Source organism: Salvelinus fontinalis, unplaced genomic scaffold (assembly GCF_029448725.1).
Source record: "Salvelinus fontinalis isolate EN_2023a unplaced genomic scaffold, ASM2944872v1 scaffold_1278, whole genome shotgun sequence".
Lineage (NCBI taxonomy): Eukaryota > Metazoa > Chordata > Actinopteri > Salmoniformes > Salmonidae > Salvelinus > Salvelinus fontinalis.
Window position 1 is genome coordinate 19,239 of NW_026601487.1, and position 12,783 is coordinate 32,021.

The 12,783-nt window shown below is 40.7% G+C and overlaps 1 long non-coding RNA gene across 1 annotated transcript; it reads right to left on the reverse strand.

Moving 5' to 3' along the window:
• Window positions 1-5,775: 5,775 nt before the first annotated feature.
• Window positions 5,776-9,847, reverse strand: LOC129848903 (uncharacterized). The gene is made up of 3 exons (XR_008758586.1): window positions 9,502-9,847; window positions 9,231-9,292; window positions 5,776-7,690 (listed from the first exon to the last, which is right to left on the reverse strand). It is a non-coding gene; the product is annotated as an uncharacterized LOC129848903 (long non-coding RNA).
• Window positions 9,848-12,783: the final 2,936 nt, after the last annotated feature.

Genomic DNA, 12,783 nt, shown 5'->3' on the forward strand with positions numbered 1-12,783 from the left:
CACCATTGCCCACCGAAGTCGGTTACGATGCCAAACTGCAGTCAGGTCAAGACCCAGGTGAGCACGCGGATGATCTTCCATCAGTTGGTTTCTGACAGAAATTCTTTGGTGTGCAAACCCACAGTTTCATCAGCTGAACAGGTGACTGTTCTCAGACAATCCCGCATGTGAAGAAGCTGGATGTGGAGGTCCTGGGCTGGCGTGGTTACATGTGGTCTGCGATTGTGAGGCTGGTTGGAAATACTGCCAAATTGTCTAAAATGATGCTGGAGGTGGCTTACGGTAGAGAAATGAACATTAAATTATCTGGCAACAGCTTTGGTGGACATTCCTGCTGTCAGCATGCCAATTGCCCATTCCTTTACAGCTTTACAATAAACAGTAGGAGCAGCGTATATGATGAGTCAAAGTTCATGCAAAAATGGTCAATGCAAATAGTTAAGCAAATAGCTACCTGTATTAACTATTTAGCAGTCTTATAGCTTTGGGGTATAAGCTGTTCAAGGTCCTGTTGGTTCCAGACTTGGTGCGTAGGTACCGTTTGGCCTGCGGTAGCAGAGAGAACAGTCTATGACTTGGCTGGCTGGAGTCTTGAGGATCTGAGGGCCCATGCCAAATCTTTTCAAAGTCCTGAGGGGGAAGAGGCGTTGTCGTGCCCTCATCACTGCTGTGATGGAGTGTGTGGACCATGATAGATCCTTAGTGATCTGGACACTGAGGAACTTAAAACTCTCGACCAGCTTGTGGTGTGTACTTTATTCTAATCTAAGGACATGTTAATTCTGCTATGCCACAGAAAATTCTACATATGATACCATGGTTACGGATAATCCTGAATGAATCGTGAATAATGATGAGTGACAATGTTATAGACGCACAAATATCATACTTCTCAAAAAATGCTAAGCCTGTCTTGGCGGTATGATATTTGTGCGTCTGTCTCACTTATCATTATTCACGATTCATTCAGAATTATCCGTAATCATGGTAGCACCCACATGAATGTAGAAGTGTTTAGAAATTCTTATTTACAATAAAAGTGACTCCAAAATGGCACAATACATGATTTACTATTAATTTCTATTGGGCACAAAATAATCTAAAACGCAACCAAAACAAACAGCAAATGCGTCCAATAAATGTGTAGTCATAAGCTTGATGTAGTCATTGCGTGCTAGGAATATGGGACCAAATGCTTAACGTTTTATTACTTTAATGCACTTAAGTGAATTTGTCCCTATACTTTTGCTCCCCTAAAATGAGGGGACTATCCACAAAAAGTGTTGTAATTTCAAAATGATTCACCCAATATGGATGAGAAATAACCTCAAATTAAAGCTGACAGTCTGTACTGTAACCTCATAGTAACTGTATCATTTCAAATCAAACAATGACTATTGTATAAAGCTGATCTAAGAAAACATACATTTTTGTAACAGTGCAGCTGCTATAATATGGAGCAATCAAAGACTGAGTACATTTGTAGAATAGTCTTTCAGAAAATTGCCTTGAAGTGAAGTTAGAGCTGTTTCAGAAGCTGTGTCACTGGTCCACCACTGTCACATCGTTGAGCAATTTTTTTCAATATGACTTGGTGTGTGAAATAACAATGTTTGAACTGTTCTGACACAGTATCTGCTTAAAAGCTCAGCAAATTCTCAGTGTGCATTCTGTCAGATTGGGCATATTTGTCAAGGGACTAAGAGACATCCTGACTCATGTCATTTCAAAAGCAAACAACGCCATCACTCCAATCCCCAATCCACTGTCTCCCTCTGTGTATTCCGCAAAAGACTCAGCTTTGTTCATTTTCTACTCTAGTTTTCCCTCAAATCCAGTCTCAGAATGGTCTTATGCGTGCAGCTGAGATGAAGGATGCTTCTTAAACATTCAGTTTGTCTTAGAGATTTTCATGAGCACCTTGAGGATGGGGTTACAGCATGCAGAGTACATCGTCAGCCTCTTGAAATAGAACATCTATGAGGAGAAGTACAGTAGAACAATTGAGCGAGAATCATTCTTAACATGCTAGTTTCTCAATATCATTCATTTCATGAATTAAAAAGGAGTACTATGGAATATGCTGTTTGAGTAAGGTTAAGTGATATTTTCAGATATACAATTTGAATGATGTATGTCCTTATGCATGGTTCCAGACTTGGTGCGTAGGTACCGTTTGGCCTGCGGTAGCAGAGAGAACAGTCTATGACTTGGCTGGCTGGAGTCTTGAGGATCTGAGGGCCCATGCCAAATCTTTTCAAAGTCCTGAGGGGGAAGAGGCGTTGTTAATCCACCACACCCGCACAGGCGGGTGTGGTGGATTATATCGATGACATTCTGGTCTATTCCGCTAAACGCGCCGTGCATGTGTCTCTGGTGCGCAAGGTACTTGGGTGACTATTGGAGCATGACCTGTACGTCAAGGCTGAGAAATGCTTGATGAAAGGATGAATCTGATGTGGTTCTCTCACTATGAGATGAAAGGATGAGTCTGGTGTGGTTCTCTCACTATGAGATGAAAGGATGAGTCTGATGTGGTTCTCTCACTATGAGATGAAAGGATGAGTCTGATGTAGTCCTATCACTATGAGATGAAGGATGAGTCTGGTGTGGTTCTCTCACTATGAGATGAAAGGATGAGTCTGATGTGGTTCTCTCACTATGAGATGAAAGGATGAGTCTGATATGTGGTTCTCTCACTATGAGATATGTTAGTATAGGATGGTTTGCTAGAGTGTAGACTACCTGTGTTGCTGCTGCCCTGACACACATGTGCAACTCCCGACTGAAGGAGTGGACATGGGTCAGAGGGCCTGAGATGCATCCGCTCCTCTCTCTGCTGCGTGTAGTCCAACCAGACCGAGAATTGATGATGATGTAAATCAAGCGTTATCAAGTGTTAATCAAATGGTATGCTGCTGGGGCAGGACAGATGATATTTATACTAAGGTGCTCAGGCACAGGTAGACCCCTATCTGTTTGGACATTTTCACTTAGGGGTGTACTCACTTTTGTTGCCAGCGGTTTAGACATTAATGGCTGTGTGTTGAGTTATTGAGGGGACAGCAAATGTACACTGTTATACAAGCTGTACACTCACAACCTTACATTGTAGCAAAGTGTCATTTCTTCAGTGTTGTCACATGAAAAGATATACTCATATTTACAAAAATGTGAGGTGTACTCACTTTTGTGATATACTGTATGTATGTCTTGCTCTGCCTGTCTCTATATCTCATCCTTTTTACCTATACCTCACTGTGCCATCAAATACTTTGTGAAAAGTCTGTCCCTCTCTATCCCCCTTCATGTTTTACCTTTCCACACCTCCAACGCTTTCATTTTTCCAAGCATTTCATTCTTCATGTCTTCCAGTTTCCTCATACTTTCTTTCCTCTTCTCTTTTTCTAATATCTTCTCTAATCTGACTCTCACGTTTTCTCTTCCTCTCCAACTCTCTAATTTTTCCAAACATTTCTTTCTTCATGTCTTCCAGTTTCCTCTGTCATTTCCACCTCGTGCTTTCTTTTCTCTAATCTGACTCAAATTCTCTGTTCCTGTCCTCCATCGCCATCATTTGTTTCTCCATGTGTGTCAAATTTTCTTCTGCAATCCGTCTCCGCCTCTTTTCTTTCAGGAGCTCTCTCCTGTCTCTGTCCCTTGCTTCCTTAACACACTTTTCTCCCATATTATTTTCATCTTCCTTTCTCTCTTCCAGGTTTCTTCTCTTTCCATCACTCAGTTTCTTTGTTAGACTGGCTTGCTTTTTTAGCATCTGTTGTTCTTCTCCCATCTTTCTCCTTCTCTTTCCTTCTTCCACCTTTCTCTTTGCCTTCCTTTCTGCTTTCATCCATTCCTCTTCCTTTCGGTAGTCTTCTTCCTTCCTGTAAAACTCTTTCCATTCCTCCATGCTCTTCTTTTTAGATATCTCCCACTCAGCTCTCTCCTCCTGTCTCTTCTTCTGGAGCTCCATCTGTTTCTCTACCTTCTGCCTCTCAGATTTCTCCCTGAACCTCCTCCATCTCTCTCGTCCTTTCCCTCATTCTAATTTCCATTAACAGCAACTCTTCATCCTTCATCTGATTTATTTTTGCAAGCTCCTTCTTCTCCTCCCTCTTCATCCTCTCAAGTCTGTCCCTCTCCACCTCCAACATATTCTGTCTATTCATCTCCAGATACTGGTAATCCTGCTGTTGTCTCTCTTCTCCATACATCTCCATCTTCTGTCTCTCTAGTTGTCTCGTCTCCTCCATACAGGCCCATTGCTTTAGCAGGCCCACCTCTTTCCTTAGCAGGCCCACCTCAAAATGCCAGTCGCTCTGACCAATACTCTGCACTTCATTAACGAATGAGCTCTAAAAGAGAGTTTGTAAATGTTAGCATCCTGCAGAATACTGCTAAAGGAAAACAAATCCTTAAACAATCTAAAGACGTCATCGGCATCAAAAGGCATCAAGCACATCACTTTTAACAGTTCCATCTATCCTTTTTACCCAATTGCCAAAGATGAATTTGACCTTAATGTATATTCCAAATTGACAGAAATTGTATTATTGTTCAAATTACTGACAATTTCCCCTGCAGATTGTCAATTGGAAGTTTATTTTACTTCTGTGTCTTTGCGCAAACTTCTAAAACCCTTCTGCAAACTACTCTCATATAAATAGAATGTGTAGAATGGAAATATCCCCTCAGACCCCGGCAATTTGACTGCACCCTCTCACGGTTACACTCAAAATGGCTAGCTTGACATTGTTATACACAATTGCCATTGTTATTTGAAACGCCATGGCAAGGACTTCTCATTGAAATGTGTGTAATGTTAGTTGACATTAAATAATGAGCACAATACAATCCTGTACTTCTTGGTTAATGGAGGACACTTCCTGCTTTGCTAAGGGTGCACCCATCAGCACAACATTGAATTGAATAGGGATGTCCTTTCTAGCAATTATATTTCTATTCCTGCTCTAACCATCTCTAGAATATCACCTCTCAACCATATTTTGACCATAGAGATCCTATTAAATTACTAGAGGGGCTACGTCATAAACTATCAAAGTTCCACAATGGGGTGAAAATGGCAGCCATCTTGGTCAGGGAGAAATCCAAAACCAGTCTAATTGGAATGAATGGCTGTAGCGGCATAGGTGATGCATTAATAATAATTAATTGGAAATACAGTTTTTATACCAATTGTTTTACACAATATCCTATCACAGCACTGGGAAACCATGGTTAACCAACTCCCTGACCAACATGGCTGACTTTTGGACAATCATAAGAAGGTTCATTTCCATTCTAGTATTCTAATTCCTAATTCTATGAAATTGACATTGTGTTTCACACTGTGACATCACACAATAGCAATGTAACGTTTGGCTGAATTGGCTCAGTAGTGTGAAAAGGGTATATAGCCCTCTGTACCTCTAACCTCTTAGCAGTAAGAACCATAGCACACTATCAGGGATGAGGGAAGATGTGTGGGCGGGTGCTGAGGAATATTTTTCTCCGCTCTGCTGTTGAGTATTTTTCTCCACTCAAAGGCCTAGTGCACTAATTTGGTGTAAAAATACATTTGTAATAATAAAAAATTAAACATGTATTTATTTATTACAATGTATCAGGGGGTGCTGCAGCACCCCTACTTCCTGCGGCTATGTATCCTGTGATTATAGTGACAGTATTTCCAAAAAACATAACCTCCCAGTTTCCCTAAACACAATTGACATGCATTCATTCAAACCACTATTAAAGCATTTAACCTATGCGGTGTCTTTCATCAATGCCTACATTTCTAGTGTCTCTAATACATTATTTTGCATCTCACCATAAGACTGCCCTGTATCCAAACTTAAAAAGCTGTGACCAACCAATTATGCAAACTTCTCTTTATACTATAGATTTTGTGTAAATCTTTTCAAAATGTTTATAGTACAGTACACTATGCTGTTAATGCAAACCAATCTTTAACCAAGAAAATATTAATTTAAACATAAGACAGGAGTTAGATACTCGCAGTAGGCTAAGGATTTCTATCATATTTGCCTAAAACCGTCCTCTCCATTATAGTAGATTCACCATAACTTTTGGAAAAATTTATAAACATGACTTACCAATATGATGACCGTCTCCAACTAACCTTCTCTAGGAATGTTCTCCCACCTAAGATTCTAGCCTAATAGCAAGAGGATTCTATCTTCTTATGACCGCATGATGCATTATGACATCACTCTAAGAACGCAAATACTCATCCTCAATGCTTCACTGTGTACAACTACAGACTTCAAGTTCATTGTTTTATTTATTTCACCTTTATTTAACCAGGTAGGCCAGTTGAGAACAAGTTCTCATTTACAACTGCAAGCTGGCCAAGATAAAGCATAGCAGTGCGACAAAAACAACAGTTACACATAAACAAACGTACAAATCAGATATTTTCACATTAGATATTTTATAGGTCAAAAGACCATTTAGTGAAAAAAAGATCAGAATTGGGCTGCCTGTGTAAACTGAGCCATAGTACGACATCCCTTGTCACCTGAGATTCAGACGAGGAGCAAACATCGAGACAGGGGACTCCTCTTTGTGTCTGTGGCATTATAACGTCTAACAGCATTGGCAGTGCCATTGAGGCTATCTCCATTTTGAAGTAGTAATTTTTCTTCTTCATGATTGGCTGATCCGTCAAGATGACCGTTGGACATGACTACAACAAGTTCACCAGGAAAGATCAGCCAATGAAGTCCCACCCAGTTGACTACATTGAAATGGTGGAAGCCTTCAATAGCACTACCCATGCTACTACGAACTTTTAGCCTCGATCATTCTCCTATGGGAGCAAAGCATATCCACATGGGAACGAATGGAATGTGCTTACATTTGACATTTGAGTAATTTACTGTATGTCTGCCTCTATCTCTGTCTCTCTGTGTGTCCTCTCTTTTTCCCTCTGTCTCTCTCTCTCTCTATATCTCTCATCCTTTATATCTAATTTATATCGCATGATGTTTTCCTAATTTGTTGCATAAATCGATATTTTGGACTTAAGGAGTAATCATTCACTCGCAATATATCGACTAAGCATTTTCCATGAAGAAGTCTGAGATAGCAGAAGTCCTAAAGTAGACATTTTCTCTTCTCTAATTGTTAGACATTGAAACAATTTGTAGCCAAAGGAATAGTTAGATTTTATGTGCAAACATTTTCACACCCACTTTTTTTTTTTTTTTTTTGTTACAATTGTTCAAATACTGTATCAATATTTTGATCAACTCAAGCAGCTGTATAGTTAAATGCAATTCGTCAAAATATATGACTTTGACAAATGTCTACAGTCTTCCGCTAGTCTGAGAAGTAAACGGGATGTAAAGGAATCCAGTATTCATCGACCATCATCCTTTCCAATGAGGAACTAGGATGACAGATGGCGGCCGTAAATTATGTCATATTCCTGTGCGGCCTGAGAGAGCTTGTGCCCATTTGCCTAGAGTGAACAATTTGACTTGGCCCATAAAGACTCATCTTTTATTAAAGCATGTTTAATGTCTTTGGCAGGAACTCACCAATCACGTCCGTGGAGATGGAGGCACAGGCGAAGAGAGGCGAGACTTTCTGCTCATAATGCACTTGCCTTGCTGCTTGCCCCCATAAGGGTTGATGTACACCAGCAAATGCTTGGCTCTGCTAGCTGCAAAAAGTCAAGTGAAAGCAATAGTACTGAACAATTAGTGCTCTTTGAGGTCTGTTCGGTTTCGATTATTGAAAAAAATAATCACGGTTTTCACTAATGTATTTAATGCTTTAAAAAATGAAATAACTGCCAAAACATTGAACATATTCCATCGTCTCTGTCAGGTCCACATTGGTAGACATCAATAGAAAAATAGGAAATGACTATGAAATCAAATATCAGTTTTGTATATTAATTCCTTATTTTTCATTTCTTAAAGTAATCTCATCTCTACTCAGATAGTAGCAGTCAGCGAGCCAAAACTAACGTTATCTCTGTGCTCCCCATACTGTACTGTCTAGTCATTCTATTTAGGTAGCCTATGTTGCAGACCTGTCTGACGAAATCATTTAACTAGTTCTTCAAAGTAGATAAGGCATACTTTCAAAATGTCTCTGTCCCTCTCAGCATTTTTTCTTTTTCTTCATCCAAGATGGCATAGCAGTCAGACGTCCTTTTGTCCTTCTATTGTCGTGTCCCGTATATATATATATATATATTTACACCTTTCTTCGCATATCTTTTGTATATATATTGTTTCCCAAAAACTCAACTTCAAAACGCTTTCCTGCAACCCGCCTCACCAATTACAAAAAAAAATATTATTTACCTCAAATCTGAAAATCCACAATAGAAGCTAGCCAGAAGCTAGCCAGTTTACTGGCTAACGTTAGTATTTCAGCTAACCACGGTTTGTGGTCATCAGCTATTCCTTTAGCTCTATCGCCACTTTAGTACAACGCGACTCAGACCAGAACATACCGAACCTATTTTTCTCCATATCGCCGAATTTCAACCGCAAGCTCTGGACATTTACACCTGGATCTCGCAGCTAGCTAGCTGCAAACCGTGTGTCTATTGGCTTACGTCAATCCCGGAGCTAACATCAATTATTCCGGAGCTAGCCAGCTGAAGAGTTCCATCAGCCACTCCAGGGCTACAATCACCTATCGGGACACGTTTTACTGCCAATGCGGAGCCCCACAGGGCCTTCACGACTGACTACCGACGTTATCTGCCCGAGGGAGTTAACCAACTGCCACCTCCGTCGCGACCTTACCTGAATGCTCATCTGGGGCCCGCTAATCAGTAGCTGTCTTATCGGCTGCTATCTGAATAAGTCTATCGGACTATTTTTTGGGGGTCACTATATAACTATATCGATTTTGCCAATTTGATTGATCCCCTCTACCACACAGAACCCCACTAATCTACCTCCATCCTATGCTAGTGTAGCGTGGTTCATTCTGCGTTGTGTACTTTTAATTGGGACGCTGCCACAACTGTCGGTCTGCTAGTTGAAATCTTTTTATTTGCCCTGCACACGAAGAGACAACACACATTATGTTAACCCTTGGCGCAGTCACAGCTCTCAGAGCCAAAGGTCAGGCAAAAGAGCGCCAAAAGGAAATAACTGCATGTACACATTCGATGCATAACAGCACACCATACAAGTAAAATTATACAGAACATAATTCGGACAAAATTAAAGACATACCTGCACACGAAGAGACAACACACATTATGTTAACCCTTGGCGAAGTCACAGCTCTCAGGAACCTGCGCGAGCACATGGACACTCACTCAAACACTGTCCCAAGTACTCACAAGTTACAATAGATACCCTAGTTAGCGAGCTTTGTGAATATAAATCTAACATAAATCTTTATATTATCCACATTGTAACAAACTTATGGTTGCAAAACAGTACATTGTGTAACATTATGACGGTTTTATATTAAACAATTTCGGAGCCAAAGACAACATACCTTGCTAGCCGAAGGTCAGGCAAAAGAGAACACTAGTGGTATGGAAATACAGATAACCCGCGATGGGCCAAACCAAAATATACAAAACTTTTACAATCACATGTATGTACAATATTGATATGAAAAAGTGTTTGTACACCAAATAAAAACATTAGCTATGCAGCTGTAATTAAAAATAAAAAAAATTCAACTGAATTATTATTATTATCAAATTATTAACATCCCCTCTTGACCTGGCCTATTTGAATTGGTCCTTGTGTGCAACTTGGTGCATAATCTAGGGGTACAACATCACACTGCTACACTAGCTTGCTACCGATAGCCAGCTACCCGGCCAGCAGTCTGAATCGCCATGACCCCAACCAACCTCTACTCACTGGACCCTTATGATCACTCGATTAAGCATGCCTCTCCTTAATGTCAATATGCCTTGTCCTTTGCTGTTTTGTTTAGTGTTTATTGGCTTATATAAAATAAATGCAAATTAATTACTTAAAAATCATACAATGTGATTTTCTGGATTTTTGTTTTAGATTCCGTCTCTCACAGTTGAAGTGTACCTATGTTAAGAATTACAGACCTCTACATGCTTTGTAAGTAGGAAAACCTGCAAAATCATCAGTGTATCAAATACTTGTTCTCCCCACTGTACATACACACACAGATTTTCCAACAATTGTTGACAGACCGATTATTTCATTTATAACTCCCTGTATCACAATTCCAGTGGGTCAGAAGTTTACATACACTAAGTTGACTGCATTTATACAGCTTGAAAAAAATCCCAAAAATTGTGTCATGGCTTTAAAAGTTTCTGATAGGCTAATTGACATGATTTGAGTCAATTGGAGGTGTAGCTGTGGATGTATTTCAAGGCCTATCTTCAAACTCAGTACCTCTTTGCTTGACATCATGGGAAAATGAAATCAGCCAAGACCCCAGGGAAAAAATGTTAGACCTCCACAAGTCTGGTTCATCCTTGGGAGCAATTGAAGGTACCACGTTCATCTGTACAAACACCATAGGACCACGCAGCCGTCATACCGCTCAGGAAGGAGACGCGTTGTCTCCTAGAGATGAATGTACTTTGGTGCGAAAAGAACAAGTCAATTCCAGAACAGCAAAGGCGATGCTGGAGGAAACAGGTACAAAAGTATCTATATCCACAGTAAAACTAGTCCTATATCAACGAACCTGAAAGGCCGCCCAGCAAGGAAGAAGCCACTGCACACGGGACAAAAGTGTTACTTTTTGGAGAAATGTCCTCTGGTCTGATGAAACAAACTGTCACGGTGCTGACTTTTGCCCGTCGCCTGCAGCAAAAGCCTCTATCCCGTCCTCTGGCTAGGCAGAGTACTTTAAGATTTTAGTCACTTCGGTGTGACCAGGGCCTAGCCGTGCGGCCCTACCAACCCGTCTATTTATTCCTACTGGCCCTTCGCGTGAGTTGGGTTTGTTCCTTCATTCACGTTGTCACTCCCTTATTTCCCCGGTCTAGTGTGGGGCCTTGGATAGATGAGTACTTTATTACTTTATGTTTATAGATTCCTCCTATACTCCCTTAACCCGTCTCTTCCTCTCTTGTATACCAATACCTAATAATTAACTTCTGTTAGTTATTATGCTCGTCAGCTAGTAGTCACTTGGAAACTAGTATTGTTATATGTTTGATTTTTCCAAAGATATATTATTGTCCACACAATGAAATATTCTTTAGTGCTATCCCTTTAACCTATAACCAGGGTCACTTTCCGTTTAGTGAGAGTGTCAAAGGCGTTCGCTCTCCAGGTCGGTTCCCTGGCCTAGTTGTCAAAGTTTCAAGCATTTATTTAAGTCACTCTGTTTTTTGTCATATACACGTTATTACAGTTAAATGGTTATACAGTCCTAATACATCAATAATGCTCAATCAATCCTTAATGCGTTATGCTATGCCAAATAGTATTGCAAATATAATCAGCTTAAACACTTCCTATAACTCTTAAAATAAAGCAAATAACAATATATTTACCTTACTGCTCTATTCCCTTGGTCCTTCCCGAAACTGGTGTCTATAAGAGTAATACTGGCAGCCTCTGCCGTGTATAATATTTTAATCTATTATTGTCTCCCAATTTCTTAAGGTTACACTTTTCACTGCCTACTGCTTAGATACTGACCCCTTTTTAGTGACTCTTGGCTCTCTACGAGGCTTACTTATTTCTGGGCTTTTTCAAGCCTTCAAATTGGAATTGTCTCTGGTACTCCCAAGGATAGCGCTTGTTGCTCTCTAGGGGATTTCTCTCCTACACAACTGCTTCCTTTTAATGGAGCGACTTTCCAGAATACAACACAACTCTCAAGATATACCAGTCAATATAATGCTCGTGTCTTAATGTCAAAGTAGTCAATACAAGCAGAGTATAGTGAAGAGTAATTTACCTTGCCTGATGATTCCCTATGATGTGATGTCCACATCATATGTGTCGAGGATCATGCACTAGGCACGGACCTCTCCTCCTTTTATACCTCTCTTAAGACACTCAGTTCAGGGGAAGACACTTGAGAGTGCAATCGATTTGTCACATTTTGCCACCACTACTTCTCTTGTAGCATGCTCAACATTTTTTGGTGGGACTCAGTCCAATGTTAAGTCTTTCAGCACTGATGCCCATAACTCTTCTTCCGCTGGGGCGTCAGTTTGGTCGAGCGGTTCATACCACTCTCCCTCAGTCTTCATGCTGATTGGTTCTTGTTTCATGTCTAGCCCTTCTCGAGCCTGTTCATTTGTCTCCTCATACCATTCTCCCTCGGTCTTCATGTCGAGGGGTTCTTGTTTGAGGTCCCGTTTTGTTAGGTCTGGTTCATTTGGCTCCCTCTGCTGGTTGGTCTCCGTCGTGGCAGTCATTCCCAAGTCTATAATTGGTCCTAGGGCCCACAGGGGTAGCTCTGGATCTGGCCTGATTTCTAGGTCGAGGGGTCTGATTTCTTTTACTTTTCGTTACAAAACATAGAACTGTTTGAACGTAATAACCATAGTTATGTTTGGAGGAAAAAGGGGGAGGCTTGCAAGCCGAAGAACACCATCCCAACCGTGAAACACTGGCGTGGCAGTGTCATGTTGTGGGGGTGCTTTGCTGCAGGAGGGACTGGTGCAATTCACAAAATAGATAGCATCATGAGGCAGGAAAATTATGTGGATATATTGGAGCAACATCTCAAGACATCAGTCAGGAAGGAAGTTAAAACTTGGTCACAAAGGGGCTGTCCAAATGGACAATGACCCCAAGCATACTTCCAAAG